General features: G+C 40.0%; 1 long non-coding RNA gene across 1 annotated transcript in view; it reads right to left on the bottom strand.

Moving 5' to 3' along the window:
* Window positions 1-23,343, bottom strand: part of LOC309844734 — a 134,085-nt gene that overhangs the window by 87,567 nt on the left and 23,175 nt on the right. The gene's annotated exons all lie outside the window — the stretch shown is intronic.

Below are 23,343 nucleotides of genomic sequence, written 5' to 3'. Positions count from 1 at the left end.
TAACTGCAATTTGCAATCTGAAGCTTTTGAGAGAAACTCAAGGGAAGAATGCCATCTTAATTATACTGAACCCGAAAATGTATTCTGATTGTAATATTTTTCTTGAAATATGTATTTGGCACATATTTGGTACATGGATTGCAATCCATGAAATCATTCTGGTTCAATCCTAAATGTAGGATTAAATTGAATTAAATCATTATTATGCTAATTTGGGAAAAGGTCTTGCTGCTTTTGTTTTCTTATACATATATCTCCTCAATATCTGCTTTTAGTGATGTTACATTGGATATCAAAAATTCTATTAATAGCTTTCCTTTTTAAATTTTTTTTTAAGTAAGCTCTGTGTCCAACATGGCACTTAAACTCACAACCCCCAGATCAAGAGTTGCACACTTTACTGACTGAGCCAGCCAGGCACCCCCAGACCCTATTAATAGCTTTCCAAATAATGAAATTTGAATTAATTTCCGATTTTAAATTCTCTATTCTCTAATACTAGATCGTTGTTACACAGCTCTTAAAGGCCTGAAGCTCAGATTTTCATTCTGGCAGATGGAGAATTGCAAAAGCATTAAACTTAAGATTTTGGCACATATCCACTCAATAAGAAGCCCTTGCATATTTCCTAAAAGTGCAAAGCAGATGTAGTTTTGAATATAAACTATTTTCTTAACAGATTTGCTGCAATCTGTTTCCTCAGTTACTTGTCTTTAAGGTGCACAAATCCCCTAAGATGTGCAAATGACCAGTATATAGATCATTAAACCAGCAAAAAGCAGTGATGCTTGGGTAGCTCCAGGAGGTGTCTCTGTTGTGTACTATAACAAATCTGGGCTTTGTTGAATTAGTGGGGGAAGAGAATTCCAAAGAGTCAAGTCATTTTACATTTTTTAGAGATAGCATGGCATATGTACTGCTATCATGACTTAATAAAGTAGCATTTGTGACTTGAAAATGTGCTTGTCAAAATGTCAACAAGAACATACTCTTAGCTACTACAGAGTTATGCCCAAAGAGCTAAGCAGGAAACAGGAAAACAGTTCTAAATTTCTTTAAAATACTATTTTTTAAAAAACATCAGTAATTGTGTTTTTTTTTGTAGTTAACCTTTTTTTCTTTTTTTACCATGTGAACTTTAGAGATCCACTCTCTTAGCAACTCTCAAATATGCAATACAGTATTAACTACAGTCATTGTACATTACATATCCATGACTGACTTTTTATAATCAGAAGTTTGTACGATTGACCCACTTCACTCATTTTGCCTACCTTAACTCTCAATATTACATTTTTTCTGATTAAAAATTCTTCAGTAGGATTAAGTACAAAAATGTGCAGATTATCTAGACCTCTGTAATATTTTAAAGTACTCTTCCTTCTAAATTATAGCTTTATCTACTTATATATAACTTATTAGAATATGTTCACTTTTTTTTTAAGATTTTATTTATTTGAGAGCGAGAGAGACAAAAATAGCATGAGTAGGGAGGAGAGGGAGAAGCAGGCTCTCCTCTGAGCAGGAAGCTTAGATATAAAATCTCTTATTGTATTTGAAGTAAGCATACAATAACATTTTCATGCAGCTTCTATGCAAAAAATTGAAACTACCAATCTAGGGATACTACATATGTCATACTTTGAAAGATGTAGAGATTAGCTGAGATTTACATTAGAAAAACATTTTTAAAATTAAAATTTTCTATATACACATTTGTTTCAGAAAAGCGAAATGCAGTTTTTAGGGAATTTCCTATTGCTAATCAGCATAACAAAGTATTTTTTAACCATCTTTTCCACCCAAAGTGAGCTGTCCATTTTAACATTACTGTTCCCTCTGTCACTATCAATTTGCCCGTTAACAGAAATAAACTGAAATGTATATGTACAAGTTCTATGTTTAGATGTTACTTTCATCTGAATTTACTTAGGAAGTTAGGCCCAAAGATTTTTGAAAGTTGGATTCCTGGACAAAGGATTTCAAATAAAGCTTTTACTGTGGCTGTAAGCATTGGACTATGATCGAACTTTTCCCCATTCAACCAGAAGGGGGCAGCAAAGCAAACCAAGAGGAAATGGATGGATCCAAAAAAGTCCGGAAAGGCACTCAAGAAAATTGAGAAAACTAATAGCCTGAAAGCTTCTGTGGGTGCCTTCACTGTTTGAGAATGTTTATCAAGTCCCTAATATCAAGTGTCCCACTTTGCAAGAGGCAGGAGCAAATCTTAAGGCATCAATAGCCTTCAGGCAGACTGAGACTTACCTAATAAAAATTACCAACTTTGCTAAATGCTTACCAGGTGCCAGGCACCCTGATTATCTCTGAACACATATTACCTTGCTTAATTGTTATAAAAACTTTGCCAGGTAAATATCCCTGTTTAATGGATGAATCTAAATTACACAGACTTTAGGTAATTTTAAGTCGCATAAAGAAGCAAAGCCAGAATTTAAACTGAGCTCCTATTCCCAAATCCTTAACTCCTCAGGAGTTAAGGATTTAACTCCTCACTATATGCCTCTATTCAGAGAAGCTAGGGGTGTAGGCTTCAGCCGGCAAGAAATGTTTGCTCGTTGACTGACTAGAAAAGGGGCTAGTTACTTAGGTCAAATGTCATTTGTAAGCTTTAAAACCTACGGCCTGAACACCAATGAAGCCTAGAAATCATGGCCACAGTATTTTGCAGCTTCTCCCCTGGGGGTGGAGTCTGGTTTCTTACCTTTGGTACCTAGGCTGACCTTCTACCTTGCTTTGGCTAATAAAACACAGCAGATGTGGACTGATTTCTGGACTGATTCGGTTTCTAGACCCTAAGAGGTCAGACTCCTCCCACCTCCTGGAACCCTGCTGCTGGCATGTAAAGAAGTTAACCACATCACTCCTGAGAGACTGTGTGGAGCATCAGCCCTAGCCAATACCACGTGGGAGAGAAGCAACCCGCTTCACGCTTCCTGTCCCCAGAACAGTGAGAAATATTCAAGTGTCTTGAAACTGTTATGTTTTATGGTGGTTTATTATTGTGCAACAATATATAAGTGAATATAAGTCAATATAAGTGAAACAATGACAACAATGAAAAACCAAAAATGTCCCAAGTCTACGAATACTTAAGGTAGGTTCGACTTTTTTCCTGTCTACTGTCACTTTTCCACTATTCAGAGGTGTAAGAAATAGCCGTGTGTCCTTTGACTGCCTTTTCTCAAATATGGTTGCAGATGCACAGTGGAAATGTCAAAAGGCTGTAGCTTAAAGCAAAGGAATTTCCAAAGTTTTAAATTCTGCCTTAAGGAATTAGAAATGTACCCAATTTATATATATGTATATATAAATAAAAAATATAAATATTTATTTATATATTGATATAAATACACACACACACCATATATATACATATATCCACAACACACATATATTTTCAAGTAATCTCTATACCCAGTGTAGGGCTTGAATTCAAGACCCCAAGATCAAGAGTCTCATGCTATTCCAACAGCCAGTCAGTTACCCTGAAATGTAACACCCATTTAATAACCCTCTGTAAGCAGATCTTAGGGCAGGAAAACCAATTTACATGAGCTCTAAAATGAAAGGACATCCTAGGAGTCCTTTTAGGTATTACATTCAAGCTACAATATACATAATTTTTAATAAGAAAAGTCTTAAGCCCATGGTTGGGAGGTAACACGGATCTAAAATTCGTCCTTTTTTTTCACCTATGCCTCAAAATGATTGAGAACTTTTGACAAATAACTTATTTAACAAACACTCATATGATGCCTCCTATATCCACATACTATTGTGAATGACTCATTGAATGAGGTAGGCACTGTCTTTAATCTCCATTTTATAGAAGAGAAAGTCAGGGTACAAAGAGAGGTTAACTAACTTGTCTAAGATCACACTCACCAAAATTTTGGTCTTTTCCTACTGGATGAAGACCGTGGCGGTGGAGGTGGATATGGGGTTAGGCGGCATTATGTATTCAAATAACAGTCCCCGTCAGTAACCCTGGGAACTAACCATGAGAGCAGGGAGGCCTTTACGCGTCATTTGAGATCCACGATGTGGCTCCAAGCTTTCTAGCTCCACCTGCCACCACTGGCTCGTCATCCTACACTTTAGCTAGAAAAAGGTAGCCCGCACATATATCTTGGAATTTTTCACCTCTGTACTTTGTTCTTTGGGTCTCCTCAACACCCAGCCCCTGCATGGAATACCGTCACCACCTTCTTAGTGGGCGTTGGTGGTATAGTGGTAAGCATAGCTGCCTTCCGTCACCACCTTCAAGAGCAGTGTGCACTTGCCTACCTTGCACAGTCCAGCAGCGGTCCTCTCTTCATAAACCTTCCTACTTCTCAGTGCCTCAGTGCCATGACTTCTGGTCCAGTCACCTGCTCTTCCATCAAGTCTCCTTAGCTCTAGCATGCTAAGCAATTTTTTTCCACATCATTTAAAATTAGCTGTTTTAGGGGGAGCCTGGCTGGCTGTCAACGGAGCACGCCACTCTTGATCTCGGGATTGTGAGTTTGAGCCCTACATTGGGTGTAGAGATTACTTAAAAATAAAATCTTAAAAAACATATATAATAAAATGAGCTGTTTTGTAAACGTATCTTCCGCGTTATCTTGCAAACCTCCTGAGTGCCTCACCCAGTTTTCTCTCTACCTTGTGAACACATTAGTTGCAATAAAATCATGTGAATAGAAGTGGCATTCAGTCAGGGGAAAGAGGAAATCTTTTTCAGGCTCGAATCCTGTTATATACACTTTAGAGACAAGTAGAATGACATTTCTGATATTACCTCAGCGCAGTGTTGGTTTAAGGGTACGGAATAGCAAATTCACGTCTTTGGTTCAAGCTAGAAAATTCTAGCAGTTCCATATAAGCAAGGGGGTAAAATCTAGAGGTGTAGGACACTAACTCTAAATTGTTACCTACTAATGGTTTTTAAGATTGTTTGCGAAGCACAAAGTTTAGTAGAGACTAGTGATCACTAGTTAATAAGCTCGCTGTAAGAATAGCTCAAGTTAACTGGGGCTGCAGTTCCCCAAGGGAACTATTCAGACCTCCCTTTAACCAACTAATCCCCAATTATCTGTAAGGCAGAGATGCACAGTTGAAGAAAAGTGGCATTTGGGGGATTAATTTTAGAAAAACAAGGTAGCCTTTTGATTTTGTAAGCTATTTGAAATCTGGGGGGAAAGACGTAATCGCCGTATCCTAGATAAAACATCTTTTGGCCTAAGCCAGTGTCTTAGAAACTTGTTTCTATTATCAGCTCCTCATTACCCTAGGACAGAATTTTAGAATGCATGGGCTAAGCCTATTAACACAGAGAATTGCAAGTTCAAGATTGTAGCCAGCTAGTTCTGGGGGGCACACATTGCCCCTGTGTCATCCCCTTGGCTGCATCTGATGACACCAAGGCTCTCATTGTGCTTCTCACACTCATCTCACCTGGCTGGGAGTGTGATTTGGGTTGTTCTTCCTATTTTTTTTTTTAAAGATTTTATTTTATTTATTTGAGAGAGAGCAAGCATGAGTCAGGGAGAGTGGGGGCAGAGGGAGAGGGAGAAGCAGACTCCCCACCAAGCAGGGAGCCCAACATGGGGCTTGATCCCAGGACCCCGGGATCATGACCCAGGCCTAAGGCAGATAGATATCCAACCGACTGAGCCACTGGGGCCCCTGTTCTTCCTCTTTAAAATGAGACAAAATGTCCTCTCATACTTTCAGGGATAAAAAGAAGAGTAAGAAAATATTTTAAACATCAAATCTAGTGTTTACTCTATATAAATTAAGAAGTCTTAAAAAAAAGAGATATTATCTGATAATTTACTTTCCCTATAATTAGCGGTATTACTTCTCTGAAAGGCTGCCTGCCTTCTTCTTCACTCCTAGACATACCAACTATACTTTAAAATAGACATTTGTGGGGCGCCTGGGTGGTTCAGTGGGTTAAAGCCTCTGCCTTCAGCTCGGGTCATGAACCCAGGGTCTTGGGATCGAGTCCCACATAGGGCTTTCTGCTCAGCAGGGAGCCTGCTTCCCCTGCTCTCTCTGTCTGCCTCTCTGCCTACTTGTGATCTCTGTCAAATAAATAAATAATTTTAAAAATAAAATAAAATAGACATTTGTTTTTAACCACTTCCAGAAAGGCTGTGATAGATGTTTCTCTTAATGAACACTATGATTTACCTTCCTCACAAGCACTGCTATAAGGATTAAGTTATTTAACATATGTAAAATGCCTAGCACAATAAACTTTCTAGCATAAAAACAGAGCCATAAATTAATTATGAAAGAAACAATGTATAACAACATGAAAAGACAAAGAGCTTTTTGTAAAAGTGATTGGAGTGATTATTGACATAACTGTAATATCTTTATGCATCTAAAAAATTAACAACTGGAGCACCCAGGTGGCTTAGTGGTTAAGCCTCTGCCTTTGGCTCAGGTCATGATCTCAGGGTTCTGAGATCAAGCCCCACATCGGGCTCTCTGCTCAGCAGGGAGCCTGCTTCCCCCTCTTTGCCTGCCTCTCTGCCTACTTGTGATCTCTCTCTCTCTGTCAAATAAAAATAAAATCTTAAAAAAAAAAAAAATAGGGATGCCTGGGTGGCTCAGTTGGTTAAGCAGCTGCCTTCGGCTCAGGTCATGATCCCAGTGTCCTGGGATCGAGTCCCACATCGGGCTCCTCACTCAGCGGGGAGCCTGCTTCTCCCTCTGCCTCTCCCTGTGCTTACTCTCTCTGACAGATAAATAAACAAAATCTCTTAAAATAAATAAAATTTAAAAAATAAAAAATTAACAACCATTCTAGGGACGCCTGGGTAGCTTATTGGTTAGGCATCTGACTTTGGGTCATGATCCCAGGGTCCTGGGATCAACGGCCTCTCTGCTCATTGGAGAGCCTGCTTCTCCCTCTGCCTCTGCCTGCTGCTCCCTCTGCTTGTGCTCTCTCTCTGTCAAATAAATTACATCTTAAAAAATAATTTAAAATAAAAAATTAACAATTCTTTACAATTCTTTATTGTGACCAATTATTCAAGTATGTGTTCAAATTCCTAAGTCTCATAAAATGTTTTAGACAACTGGTTTGTTTGAATCAAGCCCCATGCTGCATTTACTTGATATGTCTTTTAAATCCTTCAATTTTCCCTTCCCTGCCCTTTTTTTCTTGCTATGTATTCATTGAGGAATCTGGGTCATTTGTCCTGTAGAGTTTCCCCCATGCAGACTGCACCAGCTGCAACCCTGTGGTGGTGTTAACGTGTGCCTCTATCCCTCTATTTCTTGTAAACTTGGTGTTTGGATCTGGAGGCTCTCAGGTTTGCTGTTTTGAGGCAAGAATGCTTTATAGATGCTGCTACCTACTTACTACTTGCATCAGAAGGGTCATAATATCTAAGTCTCAGGGGTAGTGCTGATCAGTGTGTTCAGATACTGTCAGCCTGTTTGTTGTGACCTGTTCACTCAAGTTTCCAACAGCCTTTCATCTCATGCCATCTTTAGCATCAGGAAGGCTAAAAACATATTTCTCAAACTCCCTTGCAGCTGAATTATAGATATAATTTAAATTCCACCCCCTAGAGGCACTCGTGTACCGTGAAGAATCTGGAATTGCAGGGGGGGGGGGACAGGTTCTGAGGCATCCTCCTCAATGGGGCATATTACAGTGAAGGTGACGCAACTGTAACAGTGGCTGTAAGGGCGGCTTCCCTGTTTAGCAGGTGACTCCCTAATCATGACATGAGCAGGGGTCCTTTTACAGCCCAGTCCCAAAGCATGGACTAGTGAGTCACTCCTGAAGCTCAGGTTACAGCCCTGCCATTTGTAATGTACCACGCAGTAAATCCCTTTGGGCTTAAATTACTTAAGGGTGGATTTTGTTCTCTGCATTGAAGCCTGACTAATTGTTGGAAATTGTCAAACAACTGCTTCTCTGATTAAAAAAAAAATGAATCTAGTTAACTTGCTAACAACTGCCCCAGTGTGTAAAATAGATATTCCAGGAGGATAAACATTTATTTAGTTTTAAAATTCCAGTGTCTAACATACAGTGTTATATTAGTTTCAGGTATACAATCTAGTGATGCAACAATTCTATATGTTACTCATTGCTCATCACCGTAAGTGTACTTTATTTTTTTCTTTTAAAGATTTTATTTATTTATTTGACAGAGAGAAAGATCACAAGTAGGCAGAGAGGCAGGCAGAGAGAGAGGAGGAAGCAGGCTCCCTGCTGAGCAGAGAGCCTGATGCTTCGGGGCTCGATCCCAGAATGCTGGGATCGTGACCTGAGCGGAAGGCTGAGGCTTTAATCCACTGAGCCACCCAGGCGCCCCTTAAAAAAAATTTTTTTTTAAAGAATTTATTTATTTATTTGAGAGAGAGAAACAGAGAGAGCATGAGCGAGGAGAAGGTCAGAGGGAGAAGCAGACTCCCCATGCAGCTGGGAGCCCGATGTGGGACTTGATCCCGGGACTCCGGGATCATGACCTGAGCCGAAGGCAGTCGTCCAACCAACTGAGCCACCCAGGCGTCCCTCCTTAAAAATTTTTTTGAGGAAACTCGATATGGTTTTCCAGTTTCCAGTTTGCATTTCCACCAAAAGTGCATGGAAGTTCCTTTTTTCCCCACATCCTCTGCAACATTTGTTTCCAGAGTTTTTGATTTTAGCCATTCTGACAGTATGAGGTGTGTATCTCATTGCAGTTATGATAAACATAAAAAAAATCATATAACTATTTCATAGTCTCACTGTATAAACTTTCTTAAGTGCTTTTTAAACATTTAGAAATTAATCATGTTAAGGAAAATTAATCCATGTCCATTAACAAAGACAATTTTACTGAAATTGTCTAAATGTTTTAAATGTCTAAAAATTTTAATACAGTAATGTCAACTACAAGACATAAATCTTCAGAATCTAGCCAAGAGATTTTTATTCAATATTTTATATAATGTTCCGACACAGAGAAATTGAAAGATTATACAGTGACCCATATACCTGTCACCAAGATTCTACAATTAGCATTGTTGTTTTTGCTTGACCACAGATCTAATCATCTATGGTAAGATCTGTTTATCTCTTCATACATTAATTCATCTTATTTTTTGGGTATATTTTTTTAAAGTAAGTTGCAAACACAAGTACATTTCACACCTAAACCGTTCCTTCAGCACAGCAAAAGGATTTTTTTTTTTTTTAAGGTTTAGTATTTGGCCACTGGAGGGCTTCCAAATACCATCAAATGCATCAGGAAATCAGTCAGTCTATAGCATCCTACAGTATCAGAAGGTCTCTGGAAGGGGTTGCATGGAGTATAAACAGCATCCATTAGAGTGAAAGACTTAGTCTGAAATCTAGCCAGGGGTCGCAGTACCTTTTATCTTTACTCTCCTCTTCTTACAGCTACTTTCATTATAGAAGAGAAAACACACAGTAGACCCCTCTCCCCAACACGTGATTTATGCCCCCCTGGTAGCTACTAGCTATTCTTTAGCTCAGAATCTCAGAAAACTTGATGGAAATCAGGATGCTATATTTGTGGAGACGAGCTGGTATCACGGACTCAAATTAACTGGCTGACTGAGAACTCTCCACAAAATCAGGGGCTGTCTGTTTTCATCACTTACCCGCACCGCCTGACCCAACCTCCCATGGGGACCACTGCCCAGCATATACTAGTGCTCAATAAAATTACTGCAGGAATGAGGGGAGGCCAGTGCTTGATGCCAAATATAACCTTCACACATTTAATGTCATCACTAACCCAAAGATGCGGGTCTTTCTTTATAAATGACAATAAGCCTTACTATAAAAATAACAGCATTGCTGGGTTATCCTCTGGCCAGACCTGCAACTGAGAAGAAACAACCATGTTTTCCATACGTACTTCAGTAATTCATCATAAACCTATGTTTGCATCCCCCTGGGGTGCAGCCGACTCTGCTGGGCAAGTCCTGCAGAGTCTTAAGGCTGGACAGAAGCAGCTGCAGGGCCAAAGGAAAGCTCCGTTGGGGGAGGGCACACAGTTGCTTTTCAGACCTGTCCTGGGGCGTCCCTGAAATAAACGCGAGATTCCAAAATAGGACTGATGCCATCTGTGAATCAGTAGAGGCTGGAGTCAGTGGAATTCGAACCATTAGTGCCAGTGTTCTTCCCCTTTTGTACCTTCAGACTGGTGATACCTGAGGAAGTTAAGGTACTTTGCAATTTTTTTTTTAAAGCAAGCTGTCCTCCCAACTGGGGCTTGAGCTTTCCACCCCAAGATCAAGTCCCATGTGCTACTGACAGCCAGCAAGGTGCCCCTCCATTATCATTTTTAAACTACCCTTTATAAGGTGATAATTTTCTTTGATTCTTCCTTGGCCTGGAAGGGCATTTCCATATTCAGCACAAGTTCATCAAGTTAGCACATTTTTTTTTTTTTGAAGATTGTATTTCTTTATTTATTTGACAAGGATCACAAGTAGGCAGAGCGGCAGGCAGAGAAGGGGTTGGGGAGAAGCAGGCTCTCTGCCTAGCAGAGGGCCCCATGAAGGGTTCTATCCCAGGACCCTGAGAGATGTGGGGCTTGATCCTAGGACCCTGGGATCATGACCTGAGCCGAAGGCAGAGGCTTTAACCCACTGAGCCACCCAGGCGCCCCTACTATGAATTTTTTAACAAACAACAATTTGTCTCTACAGAAGAATGAGAGACAAATTGTTTTTGATTGTGACTGTATAGAGAACATAAATAATCATTTCAAATCCTTCAGTTTTCCTGTTAGAGGTAACATGTGGGAACCAAGAGAGAGAATTGTGAGATTTAAAAACCATAAAATCACCTTGTATTTTCTTCTCAAAATAGGTATGAGAAGGAATTTTAGGACATAAGCTATAAAAAGTTAGAAGTGCCAGCTAGTGCTGCCCTCTCACAAAAGGATGTTGTGTTGTTGTGTAGTCCCCAAAGACTTTCAAATGGCCCAGTAATGCCTGTTGTTAAAGTAAGCCTAGAGAAAATCCACTCTTCTAGATGAGCCAGAAGAGGCTACCTGCCACGTGATGGAAAGAGACACAGCACTGGATATAGGCAGAAGGTGGCTGACTGGGAGCAAGTATTCATTTGTTCTTTCTCAGAACACTGCTTCTCTATGTCAAGTTGCCACCAGTGATAGGTACAGCCCCCAAAATAAAAAACATGTGATGACATTTTCATAATGGTAAATTTATCCAATTAAATTAAATTTTATTTTGGGGGGCACCTGGGTGGCCCAGTTGATTAAGCCTCTGCCTTTGGGTCAGATCATGATCCCAGGGTCGTGGGATGGAGCCCCACATTGGGCTCCCTGTTCAGTGGGGAATCTGCTTCAGCCTCTACCTCTGGCAGCCACTCCCCCTGCTGGTGTTTTCTCTCTGTCTGTCAAATAGATACATAAAATCTTCTAAAAAAATTTTTTTTTCTGTAATGATTTTTCCGTGTATTTTGGTGTTAAGATGTCCTTTTATGAATAGTGGTAATGGATGATAGTTTTTGTTGTTGTTGTTTTTTCCTTTTCCCATGACACTTACCTTGGCAAAAATTAAAGTATCATCCATGCTAGTTGCTGAAGTTATTTTGGAAATTTTACTTTATCTAAAAGTCTAATGCCTAGAAAGTCTAAAATGTCTCTCCCAAATTAGGATTCTATAATGCAAAACATAAATAATCAGCAATTTTATGAATTCATTTTTCCTATGCGGGTATTGGGCATGAAACTAAACAAACTGAAAACTACTGAGGTAGGACAGGAATTCCTGTCTCCCACAAGCATCTCAAATTCTCTCAAGGGATACAGAAAAATTAACTGATAAAAGATAGTTTCTAAAGCGAACTGCCTACATTTAATTCCTAGTTCTGCCATTCACTAGCTACATTATCTTGGTCAAATTACTTACCTACTCTGTGCCTCAATTTCCTTATTCATAGAAGGGGGATAATAGTAGTGTGTAGATCATAGGGCTGTTGTGAGGATTAAATCCGATAATCCATATCAGGAGCTAAATATACTGACTAACACATAAATGCATATATACCTGTAGCTGTATTAATGTCTAGGCTAAGTAAGGTGCTATAATAAAGACCCCCAAAATACATTGTTTTATTTTATTTATTTTTTTAAAGATTTTATTTATTTATTTGACAGAGAGTGAGATCACAAGTAGGCAGAGAGGCAGGCAGAGAGAGAGGAGGAAGCAGGCTCCCCGCTGAGCAGAGAGCCCGATCTCAGTGACCCTGAGATCACAACCCAAGCTGAAGGCAGAGGCTTAACCCACTGAGCCACCCAGGCACCCCAATACATTGTTTTAAAATAAGATATGTTTCTTTCTCCCTCTTGTAACAGTCTGGCAAAGGAAGACAGACTGCTCCATGAGCTCATTCAAGGACCCAGCTGACAACATATCTCTATCAGCCTCAGTATATGGATTCTAATCAACATCTGAGTAAAATGCAACTGCTTCAGGGGCACCTGTGTGGCTCAGGTCAGGATCTTATGGGTCATGGGATGGAGCCCCACAAGGCCTCAGACTCCATGCTCAGCAGGATGTCTACTTGAGGATTCTCTTCCTCTACCCCTTCCCCTTCCCCTATTCTTTGTCTCAGATAAGTAAATACATCTTAACAAAGAAAAAAAGCAACTATTTCAGTTGTTTTTTTCTTTTTTAAGTAAACCCTAGCCACAGTGTGGGGCATGAACTCATGACCCTGAGATTAAGAGTCACATACTCGGGGTGCCTGTGTAGCTCAGTGGGTTAAAGTCCCTGCCTTCAGCTCAGGTCATGATCCCAGGGTCCTGGGGTTGAGCCCCATATGGGGCTCTCTGCTCAGCAGGGAACCTGCTTCCCTTTCTCTCTCTATCTGCTTTTCTCCCTACTTGTGATCTCTGCCTTTCAAATAAATAAATAAAATCTTAAAAAAAAAAAAGTCACATACTCCTCTGACTGAGCCATCCAGGGGCCCCTTGGGTGTCCTCATCCTCATACCCTGAGGTAGCTCCCCAGTAATCAGGTCTAGAATCTGGCCCATGGTTGAGGAAAAAGAATGTGTGAAGAGTAAGCATTTCATTTTTAAGGACACTGAAGTAGAAATTACACCTATCATTTCTACTTATGTTTACTACTCAAAACCTAGTTTACATGGCCACATTGAGCTGCCAGGGAACCTGGGAAATCTCTCTAGCTAGGCAGTCATGCGCTCACGTCTCATTCAGTGAGTGGTAGGGAGGGTCTTGGAAGAATGGATACTCAAAGATCATAGTAGTCTCTGCCATGTTACATTATTTTTTAATTGTGGTAAAATATCCTTAACATAAAATTTACCATTTACCCATTTTGAAGTGTATAGTTCAGTGACATCATGTGCTTTTACATTGTTGTACAGACATCACCACCATCCATCTCCCAAACTTTTTCATCACCTGAACTAAAATTTACTTAAAAAAAAAAAATTAAGATTTTATTTAAGTAATCTCTACACCCAACATGGAGCTCAAACTCACGATTGCGAGATCAAGAGTCACATGTTCTACCCACTGAGCCAGCCAGGTGCCCCCGAAACTCTCTACCTATTAAACAATAACTGGAGACCCTGACAACTTCCTTTCTATTTTCTTCTGTGTGAATTTGACTAATCTAGGCATCTCATATAAATGAAATCATATGGGTGCCTGGGTGGCTCAGTGGGTTAAGCCGCTGCCTTCGGCTCAGGTCATGATCTCAGGGTCCTGGGATCGAGTCCCGCATCGGGCTCTCTGCTCAGCAGGGAGCCTGCTTCCTCCTCTCTCTCTCTGTCTGCCTCTCTGCCTACTTGTAATCTCTGTCAAATAAATAAATAAATCTTTAAAAAAAATAAATGAAATCATATAATACATACAATGTATTATATAAATATGTGTAATATGGACATAATATATACACAAAAATGTATACAAAGTCATACAATCATACAGTGTCCTTGGAGTCTTTTTTCACTTAGCTTAAAATTTCCAAAGTCTATCCATGTTGTAGCATGTGTCAGAGTTTTATTCCTTTCTAAGACCAGTAATATTCCTGTATGTGAATATACCACACTTTGTTTAACCATTACTTATCAATGGGAATTTATGCTGTTTCCACCTTTTGGCTGTTGTCACGTTACATATTCTGAATAAATTACTTCAATTATTTATTTATTTAGTTGCAAGAGAGGGTACACTTGTGAGCAGGGGGAGGGGCAGAGAATCTCAAGAGGGAGAATCTCAAGCAGACGCCATGCTAAGCACAGAGCCTGACTCGGGCCCAACCTCATGAGACTGAGATCATGACCTGAGCTGAAATCGAGTCAGATGCTTAACTGACCCTGCTACCCAGGTGCCCTTAGTTGAATTAATTTTTAAATTATATTTTATTACTTTTGTGAGGATCTTATATACAAGGCACAAAATCAAATAAGAACTGACTCTTGGTTTCACATCCCATCACCCCCAAATGAATGGATTGTGCTAATAAAATTACCATAAAGCTGTAGGTAATTCATCTTTTTTGCAGTATCAGTGCAAGTCACTTAAAGGTTCTCGGTTTCATCACTTGTAGAATAAGAATAGATACCAAAAGCAAACAATAAAAGCAAAAATAAACAAGTGGGACTACACCAAACTAAAAAGCTTCTGCACAGCACAGGAAACTATGAACAAAGTGAAAAGGCAACCTGCTGAATGGGTAAAAATATCGGCAAATCAGATATCTCGGGAGGGGCCAAGGTCCAAAATAGATAAACAACTCATACAACTTCATAGCAAAATAACAAACAATCTGATTAAAAACAGAAAATCTGAAAAGACATTTTTTCAAAGACAGAGATGGCCAACAGATACATGTTCAACATCAGTAATCATCAAGGAAATGCAAATAAAAACCACAATGAGATATCATGTCATACCGGTTAGAATGACTATTATCAAAAAGACGAGACATAGCAAGTGTGGGGAAGAATGTGGAGAAGAGGAAACCCTTGTGCAATACTGGTAGAAATGTAAATTGGTGCAGCTACTGCGGAAAACACTGTGGAGCTCCCTCAAAAAATTAAAAATTGAACTACCATATGATCCAGCATTTCCATTTCTAGGTATCTGTCCAAAGAAAACAAAAACATTGATTCTAAAAGATACATGCACCCCTATGTGTATTGCAGCATTATTTACAATAGCCAAGATATGGAAATAACCTGTTTCGGACAAAGAATATGTGTCATACACACACACACGAATATTATTCAACCATTAAAAGGAATGAAATCTTGCCATTAGTGGCAACATTGATGGATGGACCTTGAGGGCAATATACTAAGTGAAAAAGTCAGACAAATATACAGATACAGAGAATTGATTGGTGGTTGTCAGAGGCAAGCATGGGAGTGTGGGAGAAATGGGTAAATGGTTTTTGTTTGTTTAAATAAACTGAAGTTAATAAAAGGGGCCCTTGGCTGGCTCAGTTGAAAGTGCATGCTGTGGTCGTGAGTTCTAGCTCCACATTAGGTATAGAGATTACTTAAATAAACATAATTATTTAAGAAAGAACACTAAAGGTATCTATTAAAGGACTGTTTATGAGATAATACATATAATGCATAGCAGTGCTATATTGCTTTTTTTTTTTTTTTTTTAAGATTTTATTTATTTATTTGACAGAGCGAGATCACAAGTAGGCAGAGAGGCAGGCAGAGAGAGAGAGAGGAGGAAGCAGGCTCCCTGCTGAGCAGAGAGCCCGATGCGGGACTCGATCCCAGGACCCTGAGATCATGACCTGAGCCGAAGGCAGCGGCTTAACCCACTGAGCCACCCAGGCGCCCCAATATTGCTTTTTTATTATCAGTTTGTCAGAACAGTATTTCAGGCACAATGGACAAAGTTATTTGCCCACTGACTGTCCCTTTTTCTCTTTCTCCTTCTTAACAGATCCTTTCCAGGTACCTATCCCTTGCCCTTGTAGCCCATGAGATTTACAGATGTTAGTTAAATTCCCAGCTCCAGGGATAGACTCTCAGTGGACTAAGCCAACTGTATTTATCTATTTCTTCTTGCTAATAATAGGCAAATAATCCAGTGCTGGTTAATTCAATCCCAGGAGAGCACTGCTGGAAATTTCCAGAAAAATTCTAATTTTTTTAAAATTAAGTTTTTGTTATTATTATTATTTTTGAGAGATAATCTCTGTCATAATGGGTTAGAGAAAGGGCCCAGTGTTGTGGAGCCCAGTGTGGGCTCAATCTCATGACCCTGATCATGACCTGAGTCGAAATCAAGAGTTGTACACTTAGCCAACTGAGCCACCCAGGTGTCCCTCTCCTTATTTATTTTTTCTAGAAAGATGATTTTTTAAAAAGATTTTATTTATTTGACAGAGAGATCACAAGTAGGCAGAGAGGCTGGCGGGGGTGGGGGAAAGCAGGCTCCCTGCTGAGCAGAGCCCAATGTGGGGCTCCATCCCAGAACCCTGGGATCATGACCTGAGCCAAAGGCAGAGGCTTAACCCACTGAACCACCCAGCTGCATCCCCCTCTCCTTATTTTTAAAGACAGTGACAGAAAACCAGTCTTGCTAGACAAGGGCGGTGTTGATTTTTCTGCTAATGCTAACAACTTCAAGTGGTATGATGGGGTAATCTGCTGGAAATTGAATCATCAAGAAAAGTGATTCACTGTAACTCTCAAAGGAATAATTTATAATTTAAAGGATCTGCTGATCGAATACTGAAATGGAGGCTCAAAGGAAACAGAAGATCCCAGGGAAGGGTAGGATGCAAATAGCGATGTAGGGCTGCTATACAAAGTACCACCAACTGGGTGGCTTACAAAATCAGAAATCTATTTTCTCACAGATCTGGAGGCTAGAAGTCCAAAATCAAGGTGTTGGCAGGCTTGGATTCTTCTGAGGCCCTCCTCCTTGGCTTGTAGATGGCCATTTTTATGTTCACATGTGTCTGTCCAAATTTCCTCTTCTTTTTTTTTTTTTTTTTTAAATTTTATTTATTTATTTGAAAGACGGAGATCACAAGTAGGCAGAGAGGCAGGCAGAGAGAGAGAGAGGGAAGCAGGCCTCCTGCGGAGCAGGGAGCCCGATGCGGGGCTCGATCCCAGGACCCTGAGATCATGACCCGAGCCAAAGGCAGCAGCCCAAACCACTGAGCCACCCAGGCGCCCCAAATTTCCTCTTCTTATAAGGACACCAGTCATACTGGATTAGGGCCCCTCTAATGACATAATTTTAACTTAATCACCCCTCTAAAGACGCTAGCCTCTATAGTCACATTCTGAGGTTCCAGAGATTATATAGGACTTAAACATAGGAATTTTGTTTTTGTTTTTTTAAAGATTTTATTATTTATTTGAGAGAGAATGAGCAGGCAGAGGGAGAGGGAGAAACAGGCTCCCCACTGAGCAAGGAGCCCAATACAGAGCCCAGTCACCAGGACTCTGGGATCATGACCTGAGCTGAAGGCAGGCGCTAAACCCATGAAGCCACCCAGACACCCCTGTTCTTCAGAATCCTAATGGTAAGAATGCTATTTGGGTTATTAGTAAATAGCTGTTTTCATTTTACATTTAAGTCTGACCTTCGTAAGTTTCCATTTCAAGCCAGGAAAAAAGCTCAATCAACACTTATGAAATGTTAATTTTTTGAATCAAAGAAATGTGAGCTTTGAGAACAACAGGGATCAGCAGACCAAGGAATGAATGTGGTGGCTGTTGGTCATGTTACAGGATTCCTTTTCCCTTAGTGTCCCTGGTTTCTGGTCACACCTCTCTGAAGAATGAAGAGGTTGACCAGATGAAGTGGTGGGCAGCAAAGCAAAGTTTATTGAGCGATTATACAAAGCTCCGGAAGAAGGAGGGGACCTGAGAGGGTTGCTGTTGGCGATCCTAAATCTAGGGGATCTTATGGGCTTGCTTGCAGGCTGTTTTAATCTGATTACCCTCTATGCACCAGCCATGCAATCACGTTTTTGTCACAGGCTCATCTCCCTATTAGGCAGTTGTTCACGTGGGAAAACGGTGGAAGGCTCCTTCCAGGGCGGTGTAAAATCATTTTAAGGGTGGTTTCCTTTTAGGACAGGGGCCCCTTGTCCCTGCCTGCCTTTCTTCTGACTATCCTTCATTAGTCATTAGCTAATACTTAGTCCTTAATTAGGAGTTCCAGTTCTGTTGAATGCAATAGGGTAAGATACTCAGCAGGGATACTCAGAAAAAGCTTCAAGGACACATGGAATAGAATGTGGCAGAATAGAGCAGAAGTTTATTTCAAGGGAGCGTTATATGAGCATAATAAATAGCACAATATAAAAAAGAGCCTGACTTATAATAACAATTCATATTTGTAAGTTTTATAGGAGTCCTGGGTTGAGCCTATGCTCTCTCTGTTCATGCTGAGATTAAGCCATGGATAGGTTTATTTGGAGCACTGTGGAGCCAAAGGATATATAGCCTGAGGATATATTTGTGCGAGGGGCTAAAAAGGCTTTTAGGAGTCAAAGCTCATGCATTTGGTTTAAGGCAATGTCAAGAACTGTAAATAATCTGAGATTTTACTCTACTGGCAAGCTAAAAAGTTAGCCTGCCACATGAATGTTGGTAGAAGATACGAGACTCTTGAGTCAGAAATGAAGCAGAGTTTATTACAGAAACAGGAGTATCCTTAATATCAGCTTTCCTGGGAGGAGGAAGACACCTGTTCGTAGAGTCCCAATACCCTGCACATGCAGTAGGTTGCATTCTAGGAGAGGAACCTTCAGCTTAGGGAACCTGAACCTTTTATGATGGACAATAAGCGTGTTTGCTCTTTGCTCCAGAAGATACTATTTCTGTTTTCTAAGGGTGTTTGCCAAACAAACATCTTGAAGAGACAGCCCAGAACAAAGGGCAGTCAGGGCCACAGTCACCATATGTGTAGAAATGTCAAATTCATTAAGAATTATCTTCAAATAGGAAACTGGGCTAGTGTCTGAGGGACAGCATCATTCCGAGTGCCTGTTATAGTAGCCTCGCATCTATCCTTGCTCCTAGAGATTCAGGCCAGGGTTCTAATCCAAGGGGGCTGTGATAAAAAAAAAAGAACTAAAGGGACCATGTCACTAAAACCTTGTTGAGTCATTGCAAGTGTAAAGACTTCTTGGCACTGGTACAGTTACTTTGAAGAACTGATGAGTTTGACTTGGGTACCAAGAGGAGGCAGCACCACACTTACACAAACACTACTGCAACAGAGGAAGAGAATGGAAGATGCTACTTAGTAACCAGAATGATGTGTTCGTAGATGTTTTTTTTTTTTTTAAAGATTTTATTTATTTATTTGACAGAGAGAGATCACAAGCAGGCAGAGAGAGAGGAGGAAGCAGGCTCCCCGCTGAGCAGAGAGCCCGATGCGGGCCTCGATCCCAGGACCCTGAGATCATGACCTGAGCCGAAGGCAGCGGCCTAACCCACTGAGCCACCCAGGCGCCCCTGTTCGTAGATGTTTATGGTATTCCACCAATAGCCTGAATTTTGTCTCTAAGAAATTAAAAACTATAAAGTTCTATCAATATTTAGTGATTTCTGAACTATCTGAAAGAACTTGGGGGTATTAAGGAGCATAGGATTTTTTTTTTTAAAAGATTTTATTTATTTGACAGAGAGAGAGAGAGATCACAAGTAGGCAGAGAGGTAGGCAGAGAGAGAGAAGGGAGGAAGCATGAGGAAGCAGAGCAGAGAGCCCGATGTGGGGCTCGATCCCAGAACCCTGGGATCATGACCTGAGCCGAAGGCAGAGGCTTTAACCCACTGAGCCACCCAGGTGCCCCCATAGGATTGTTCTTAATCATTATGCCACATTATCACCAGATGATGGATGATATTTACCTATGTCACATTCATGGTCACCACCGAAAAAACCACCAAAAAAGAAAGAAAAAAAGGAAAAAAAAAAAACCCACGCAATTTTGTATATAAATGAAGAAAATTGCATTACAAAATACTTTGTTAAATGTTCATCTAATAATAGTATGAATACAATAATAATAAAATCAGGGGGCCCTGGATAGCTCAATGGGTTAAGCATCTGTCTTTGGCTCAGGTCATGATCTTGGGGTCTTGGGGTCCTGGGATGAAGCCCAGCACTGGCCTCCCTGCTCAGCGGGTGTCTGCTTCTTCTCTCTTCCTCTGCTTTCTCCCCACTTGTTGTGCTCTCTCTCCAAGAAATAAATAAGATCTTTAAAAAATAAAATAAAATCAGCCATTTAAAAGTCAAGAAGATACTGCTTGTGTATTTTTGAAAATGTCACAATTCTCCCCAACCTCCATTAACATTATTAAAACAAGTTCATACTATTGAAAACCACATAAATCAACCTTATTTTATTGCTAAAATAAAAACATAAAATTGGTAGATTGCACCCTCACCCCCTCGTTACGAATGTAAGAAGGACTTTTACATCACTTTGAGAGCTCGTCTTTGGCCATTGTAACTATTAGGTCTCAATTAATAATAATGCCTAGAGACATTTTATTTTTGTGTTACTATAGATTTGGATGTATTCATTTGTAATTCCCTCATCTAGTCATGAACAAAAATTTGAAAAGTGACTCAAAAACATGAAAGTAATTCAAAACGGGTGCCTGGGTGGCTCAGTGGGTTAAAGCCTCTGCCTTTGGGTCAGGTCATGATCCCAGGGTCCTGGGATCAAGCCCAGCATCGGGCTCTCTGCTCAGCAGGGAGCCTGCTTCCTTCTCTCTCTCTCTGCCTGCCTCTCAGTGTACTTGTAATTTCTCTCTGTCAAATAAATAAATAAAATCTTTAAAAACAAAAACAAAAACACACAAATGTGTTATTTCACCGAGGTTGCAAAACACAAAAAACAAAAACAATCCCACAGGATCATTCAAGTCTTAGTTCTTGAGCCCCCTTGTACTAAATTCACATTTATACCAACTGTTCACAAAACAATCTTTGAAGGAAAACTACGTGGAAGAAATAATTTTATAGACTTAACATTTGGCTTTTATTATGCTACTGAATTGTAACAAACATGTGGAAATACTGGCTAAGAGAGCCGTGGATGAAACAAAGCCAAGTGAGATCCAACAATTATGGCTGATGTTAAATTGGATGAGTCTTCTCTGTGTTGAAACAGGAGACAAATGCTTTAGAAGACTGTATGAAGGCTTAGGTGTGAAAAAAAGAAGCAATTATTTTTGCTTTATTTGGCGTTGGGCAGGCTTCAGCTGGAACAAACTGTATTTAATTTTCATGTCATGCTGTATAAACAGAAAAAACTTGGAGAGTGTTCAGAGGAGAGCAGCAACTGATTAAAGGTTTGTAAAATTAGACCTATGAGAAATTGTGAGAAGAAGTGGGCATGTTCAGTCAAATGCAAGACATTCAGGCAGGATGAACAATTACCTACAAGTATGTAAAGAGATGGTTCCCAAGCCTGAGGTTTAGGTTAAACAGAAAGTTAAATCATAGGATTAAGAACACAAAACAAAAACCAGAGCAAGGGAAGTTAGAAACTAAATATTGTAAGAATTAAAAAACTTTTAAGAAACTGATGAATGGAGCAATCTATAGTTTGAACTTCTGCAAAAATGATTATGAAAACAATTCAATTTTGTACTTAGTTAAATAGAAATAATTTAGAGAGCGCCTGGGTGGCTTAGTTGGTTGGATGTTTGCCTTTAGGCTCAGGTCATGATCCTGCCAGCCTGGGATCAAGTCCCCAATCCGGCTCCTTGCTCAGCAGGGAGCCTGTCTCTCCCACTCCCTGTGCCACTCCCCCTGCTTGTGTTCTCTCTCTCGCTCACTCTCTCAAATAAATAAATAAAATCTTTTGAAAATAATAAAATAAAAAAAAATTTAGAAAATAGAGAAAGCATTCAACGGATAGCATTAAAAAGTAAAAATCTCTAAGTGACATAAGTCAGACAGAGAAGGACAAATCTCAAGATTCACTTACATGTGGAACCTAAAAAAATAAAACAAATGAACAAACAAAACAAAACAGAAACAGATCATAGATATAGGAAACATACTGTTACCAGAGTTGGAAGAGACTGGAGGGGTGCCAAGCAAAACAGGTGAAGGAAATTAAGAGATACAAACTTCCAATTGTAAAATAAGTCAGTCAGGATGGTGTAATGTATAGCACAAGAAATATAGTCAAAAGTATTGCAATAACTGTGTATGGCGACAGATGGTAACTAGATTTATCATGGGGATCATTTCATAATGTACAAAAATACTGAATCACTATGATATACATGTAAAACTAACAGGGTATTATTGTATGTCAATTCTATGTCAATTAAAAAAAGGTAAAAATCATCAGCTCAGTATGAGGTATTTTTAAGAAAAAAATATATCTGGCAGTCTTCTTTAGGATCCAGGATAACAAGAACAGAAAGGAGCTCTGATAGTCTTTGTGCGCCTAAGGGTAGTTCCTCTGCCTGTGTATGGTGAAGAGGCAGTGTGTTTAGCAGTTTCTCTGACCTCCTGCGGAGGGGGAGGTTTACCAGGAATCCTCACCATGACACAGTGATTCTCCAAAGTGGTCGTGAACTATTAAATTATTGTTTGTCCAGGGGAAATAGTTCTCTCTCTGAAGTATCTTCTGCTTTTTGGCAATCTTATTGGGCAAAGCATGTAGACAAATATTTACTCCCCAGTTCACACTCTTTTACCCCCTAAATGCAGGGGAGAAAGATGAAACCACAAAGTGTACACCATCTTTTACTTTAAAGTGGTTCTATTAGCCTGATGATAATTTTTTTTAACTTAGAAATATAGATAATCTGGGCACCTGAGTGGCTCAGTGGGTTAAGCCTCTGCCTTCGGCTCGGGTCATGATCTCAGGGTCCTGGGGTCAAGTCCCGCGTTGGGCTCTCTACTCAGCGGAGAGCCTGCTTCCCCTCTCTCTCTGCCTGCCTCTCTGCCTACTGCCATTTCTCTGTCAAATAAATAAAATCTTTAAAAAAAAAAAAAAAGAAATATAATCTAACAATAGTCTCACTTAAGTGTTCTAGTTCCCTCTCTGTTTGGCACTTGAACCCTGTTTACTACGATTCCAACACCAATCACAATGTGTGTATGTTTTCCCCACACTAAGTAATTCTCAGACCCCAGCTGGGTATCCTACAGTTAGTTCAACTTCATTCTGACTCTACCTACCTGGGATAGCTTCACATTCCAGTTAAAGATTCTGACTGGCAAGAATGTCCCCCATTCAGTCAATCGTAAGTCCAGGTTGTTTCGTGGGTTTCTGACTGATGAGCTCTCACCTAGAAGTTCCCACAGCCCTGTCATTGGA

The sequence above is a fragment of the Mustela nivalis genome (genome assembly GCF_964662115.1).
Source record: "Mustela nivalis genome assembly, chromosome: 12".
Taxonomy (NCBI): Eukaryota; Metazoa; Chordata; class Mammalia; order Carnivora; family Mustelidae; genus Mustela; species Mustela nivalis.
The sequence above is the reverse complement of the archived record's forward strand: the minus strand, read 5'-3'. Positions and strand labels throughout refer to the sequence as shown.